Raw genomic sequence first — 6,396 nt, 5'->3', positions numbered from 1 at the left:
ACAACACAGTAATATGCTATATCTGTGTATCACAATTTGCTTTGCCATCTCCATTTGGTGGGAATCAACTTTATTTTGTGTTCTTTGTTATCATAAAAAATACATCAGAGATTCTTAAAGGTCTGTGGATAGATTTCAGGGGTATGTGAACTTGAATTAGAAAAAAAAAGTTTCATCTTTATTTTCATTCATCTTTGATTTCTTTGTAATCCTTTGTATTTTATTTTATGTATTTAAACATGTTATATTCTAAGAAGGTCTCCACAGGCTTTGCTAAACTGCCAAAGAGATCCATGACACAAAAAGGTTAAGGGCCCCTGCTGGTTAGAGATGGAGAGTTTATCTTGATTGTGTATAGGCTTCTGTGAACCCTTTGTGTTTTGTTAGCAATGGGAATTAAAATAAAGGCTACCTTGTACCTATTATAGATCATCAAAATAGCTGCTTGCAAGTGAGCCAAGAGTGCTATCACACAGTAAAGACATTGATATGGACAATATCATCCAAAATTCCCAGAGAGAAATCATTGGAAGTGGAAAGGGAGAAGGGGAGAGAAGGAAGACATGAGACACATAAGAATGATTTGTGAGAAACTTCCATCATTGCATGACCAGAGCTTGTGATTCTGAAGCACAAATTATATCACATATATCAAGTCTTTGGTCTACTTTCTGATGCCCCTAAATAGTCCCACTGGGTTCTGATCAATTGCTCCTCTTTCCAGCTGCATGGCAAGAGGTGAGGAAGCAAGCATTGTACAATAGGGCATATAAGTCCTTTTTTCCCTCTTAGCCCAGCAGTGTCCTGGTCTCTTGATCCAGCATCTATTTTGTAAAAGAAGGTTTATTTTTACTGTTTTGACATTCCAGTATAAAGCCAAATAGTTTAGGAAAGAATTCTGATTGTTTTATAAAAGCCAAGAGCTCAATATACCCATGTGAATTGGGATGACCATTCCTAGAGAAGACTTTTTTTATAAGTACAAAAATATTTCTTTTTTTAAAAGTTCATTTATTTAATTAATTCAGAATATTTTTCCGTGGTTACATGATTCATGTTCTTTCCCTCCCCTCCTCTCACCCTCCTCCCATAGCCAATGAGCAATTCCACTGGGTTTTACTTGTGTCATTGATCAAGACCTATTTCCATATTATTGATAATTACACTAGGGTAATCATTTAGAGTTTATATCCCCAATCATATCCCCATTGACCCATGTGATCAAGCAGTTGTTTTTCTTCAGTGTTTCTACTCCCAGCTCTTTGTCTGGCCCCATTCTTTGTGGTGGCAAAAAATTGGAAAATGAGGGGATACCCTTCAATTGGGGAATGGCTGAACAAATTGTGGTATCTGTTGGTGATGGAATACTATTGTGCTCAAAGGAATAATCAAGTGGAGTAATACCATGTGAACTGGAACAACCTCCAGGAATTGATGCAGAGTGAGAGGAGCAGAACCAGGAGAACATTGTACACAGAGACTGATACACTGTGGTATAATCAAATGTAATGGACTTCTCCATTAGTAGTAATGCAATGATCCAGGACAATTCTGAGGAATTTATGAGAAAGAACGCTATCCACATTCAGAGGAAGAACTGTGGGAGTAGAAACACAGAAAAAAACAATTGCTTGATCACAAGGGTTGATGGGGATATGATTGGGGATGTAGACTCTAAAGGATCACCCTAATGCAAATATTAATAATATGGAAATAGATCTTGATCAAAGATACATGTAAAACCCAGTGGAATTGCTCATTGGCTATGGGAGGGGGTGGGGGGAGAGGAGGAAAAGAACATGCATCATGTAACCATGGGAAAATATTCTGAATTCATTAATTAAATAAATTAATTTTAAAAAACCTAGATCCTGTTAAGGGACTATTCAACAAGATCCCAGGCTCTATTAAGTTTCTAAGTCACTACTAATTACTGTTAAACAGAGTCCACCTTGCTTCTCAAGACATTACTTGTTTAAACAAAAAATTCACTCAAGGTAGACTTTGAGGTGTGTGGCTGAGATCCATAAGTGGTGGAACAAATGGGCCTGGGGCAGGGTAATGTGTCATAACTCACGACCAATCAAAAGATATAATTATTTGCCCACCTTGTGGCTATTTCAATAACCATTCATCATCTCTATTACTCACCCACTCTTTCTCACCACCACCCCACCACCTATTCACTTTCCCTAACCCAGTTTCCACCTTCCATCAACCTGTCTGCTTATTTACCATCTCTGACAAGTCTTTTGCTTTCATGGTTTGGCACCAAGGAAATGTTCCTTCTCTGGTATGTTGAGATAATCCCCTTACAGACAATTTTCCTACCTCATCTTTTCTCTTTGTGCCCTCTCGCTACTTATGTCTCCCACATGTTTTCTATGACTTGCAGTAAAATAGCAGGTGCAAGCAGGACATCTGGAGATGTCAGTTCCCAAGAGACTTCAATAAGTAATGTGCCAGTATCACAGGGATCCAGGGCACAGTTCAGGGAAACTGTAGTTTTCTGGAGGCTTTATAATTGCCAGAGAAGTAATGGAACAAACACAAGTTTTGGAGTAGGAGGACTTGGTTTTCAATCACATTTTTGCTATTCACTGCCTAGGTGACTGGCAAGTTTAACCTCCCAGAACCCTGATTTACTCATCTGTAAAAGGAGGGAGGTGGACTACCTTACTATTAAGGTATCTTTCAGCTATAAATCTTAAACAGAAGTAATAGCTAGAGTTCTAGACCTGGAAGCATCAGGAAGAACTGAGCACAGATATGAATGAATGAATTAAGCAAAAACGTACTTATTAAGGTACTTATTTTATTTATACTATTTTATATGTATATAGTATATACTATGCTATAATTATTAATTTATATATTTAGTATATACTATACTACACTTAATAATATAATTACTATGATCCAGGCACTATAGTAGACACTTGTGATTCAAACACAAAAGTAAGACAATCCATGCTCTCAATTAGCTTATATTTTAACAAACAAAAAATAGAGAGAGAGAGGGTGGTGGGGTTTAAGTCACAATGATGGCAAGTAGAATTTTATGATTATGTTTCTCCTTCGTTTTGAAGAGGACCAATGACATCATGGAGTAATGTCTTGACTTACAAATTGGATTTAAGAAAGGCAGTTGCATAGTGTCATCAGCCTCAGTCTCTCTTCCAGAGATGTTAAAGTCCAGTGGGAAGATGAAAATCAGGATGATGACTGTGGCATCTACAATTTCTTTTAAAATTTTGAGTGAAGCATAATAGTTCTGCTCTAGCCCCTTATCTTTATTCTTTGTGTTTCTCCCTGCTTTAAATGTGTTTCTTGTAGATAGCATATTGTAGGATTCTGGCTTTTAATTCATTCTGGTATCCTTTTGTTTTATGGGTGAGTTCATCCTGTTCACAGTCACAGTCATAATTATGTATGTTTCTCTCCATCTTATTCCCCCCCCCCCCCGTTTATCCCTCTCTTCTTCTCCTTTCAACCTTTTCCCATTTATAAATATTTTTTCTAACTACCCCCTCCCTGACTTCCCCCCTCATCTTGTGCCCTCTCCCCCTCTTACTTCCCTATGTGGTGAGATGGGTTTCTATAGCTAATTGAATATAGATGTTATTCCCACTTTGCACCAATTCTGATGAGAGCAAAGTTCAAGCATTGCCTGCCACCTCCTCCCCCACATCTTCCCATCCACTGGTATTGATTCTTATGTGCCTCCTCATGTGAGATTATTTACTCCCAATTTTATCTCCTTTTCTCTTTTCCTCAGTGTATTCTTCTTTCTTATCCCTTGATTTTGTTTTGCTTTGGAGTTTTCTTTGTTTTGCTTTTCTTTATATTATCTCATCATCTTCAATTTACTCCCTGCTCTCTGTTTATGTATGCTCCTATTCACTGTCCTAATAGTGATAAAACTCTTGAGTATCTTCTATGCTTTAAATGTCCTAAGTAATTTAGATTCCTTAGGTACTTCATGTCATAGTTATCTTAAGCATCTTAGTTGTAACCTTATATAGTATTGCAACCAATATCTTAAGTATCTCTTATATCATAGATATCTTAAGTAAACTAGTTGACAGTTTCCTATGCAGGAATGTGAATGGCTTAACATCATTAAGTACCTTCATTTTTTTCTTTTCTTTTTACATTTTTAATACTTTTTCTGAGTGTCAGATTTGCTAATTTAATTTTCTCTTTAGCTCTGGATATCTCATCAGGCATTCCTGAAAGTCCTCTATTTAATTATATGTGTATTTCTTCCCCTAGACCATGTTGGTGAAGATGTGGTACATGTGCCCTAGTGTGCTAGGAGGGACTGCTCCATTTTGCCTTTTCTAGTAGGTAGAAAATGCTTGCTTTGGGTGGCTGGACAGAGGGATGGAGCATACAAAAATGTTCTTGGGCTCTAGGAAGAGGGGGAACAGAGCAGCTTCCCGAGTGCCGGCTCTGCACATGTACCACATCTTTGCCAACACAGTCCTAGAATTTTGCCTTGTAGAATATCATATTCCATGCCTTTTGGTCCTTTAATTTAGAAGCTGCTATGCATTGCATAATCCTGATTTTGGCTCAGTGGCATTGGAATTTTTTCCTGGCTGTTTGCGGCATTTTCTTACTGACCTATGAGTTTTAGAATTTCGCTAAAAACTCCTGGTATTTCTTTCAGGAGGTGATCAATGAATATTTCCAACTTCTATTTCCCAGTCTTGTTCAATAAGAATATCAGGGCAGTTCTCTCTGATTTCTTATAATATTGTGTCTAGGTTCTTTTTTTTTTTTATCATGGCTAAAGAAAATAGCTCCCTAAAAAAGGAAATGCAAAACCTCAAATGGGAAAATAAATCTCTAAGAAAAGGTAGTACAAAACCTCACAGAAGAAAATGGCTTCCTGAAAATCAGAAGTGGACAAATGGAAGCCAATGACTCTCTAAGATTCATAAGACAGCAGGAAAGAATATATAACAAATTCAAAAGAATGAAAAAATAGAAGAAAATCTGAAATATTTCATTGGAAGAACAGTTTACCTAGAAAATAAATCTAGAAGAGATAACCTAAGAATCACAGGTCTGCCTGAAAGCCATGATCTGAGGCCAAATTTGAACCCAGGACCTCCTAGCTACCAGCTGCCTGATGCCATAGACTTTTAGGAAGATATTTTATACCAGTTGTTATTACTATGCTACTTTAAAAAAGATACCTAAGACATGCTGACTGATATCAATCAGTAATCATGAGGGAAATACACTGGTGGGGACTTGTAAATTATCAAATTAGAAAAATATTTCCTTTTCCTCTCACCCCTGATATCCTTCAGATCTGTAGTAGTTAAGCCCTGGGGAACTGGCCTGGTAATGCAAGGGCCAGTTAGGATAGTAATCCTAGAGTTTATGCAATAGGTACCTATTTTATATGTACACAGATACATAGTCACTCCCATTAGAATGTAAGCTGTTTGAGGAAACAGTATTTTTATCTCTCTTTATGTTCTCAGGTACTGCACATGTATAACCCAGATTGAATTGCCTGCCAGCACTGGGAGGAAGAAGGGAAGGGAGGAAGGTAGACAAGTTTGATCATATAACTTAGGAAAACTTGTGTGGAAATTTGATATTACCCATAATTAGTAAAAAATAAAAACATTTAAAAATTTAAAAAATTTAGAAAACATCAAATCAAAATCTATCACCCAAGAGCTTGAGAGAAAACAGTAAATATCTCTCATCTAAAATATCTTAAGTTTTGTTAGATGGACTAAAATGACTATACAAGTATAATCTATATCAAATTGTATGCTTTTTCAAGGAGGGGTAGAGGAAGGAGGGAGAGAATATAGAACTCAAAATGTTAAAATTTTATAGACATTGAGAAAAAAAGAATTAAATGTAAAAAAAAGATATGCTAAAAATTGTGTTTTTAATGTTTATACTCTTTAACCTAAATATTCTGTTGCTGAGAATATATATAAAGAGCTCAAAGGCAGAAAGAAAATTATATATGTAGAAAAATATTCACTGTAACTTTTTTTGAGCAAAAAACTGGAAGTATGGTAAGGATTCATTGACTGGAAAATGGCTAACCAAGTTGTGGTACATCAATATAGTAGAATATTATTGGCCTATAAGAGGATTCTGAAAAATTCTGAGGATCTTGGGAAAACTAATATAAAATGAAGAAAATTGAAGTAAACAAAATCAGAAAAATGATGACTGCAATGATATAAACAGGAAAAAAGACCCAGTAATATGAAACTAATGAAATGTGCTAAGAAGAGCTTTGATTCTAGAACCCAGGAACTCATGAGTTTTGTTTTTCTTGAGTTTAATGGATTTGGGAAGAACAAATAAGAAGCAAGGTTCTGCTAGTTCTTGATTCTAGAACCCAGGCAC

Source organism: Monodelphis domestica, chromosome 5 (assembly GCF_027887165.1).
Source record: "Monodelphis domestica isolate mMonDom1 chromosome 5, mMonDom1.pri, whole genome shotgun sequence".
Lineage (NCBI taxonomy): Eukaryota > Metazoa > Chordata > Mammalia > Didelphimorphia > Didelphidae > Monodelphis > Monodelphis domestica.
The sequence above is the reverse complement of the archived record's forward strand: the minus strand, read 5'-3'. Positions refer to the sequence as shown.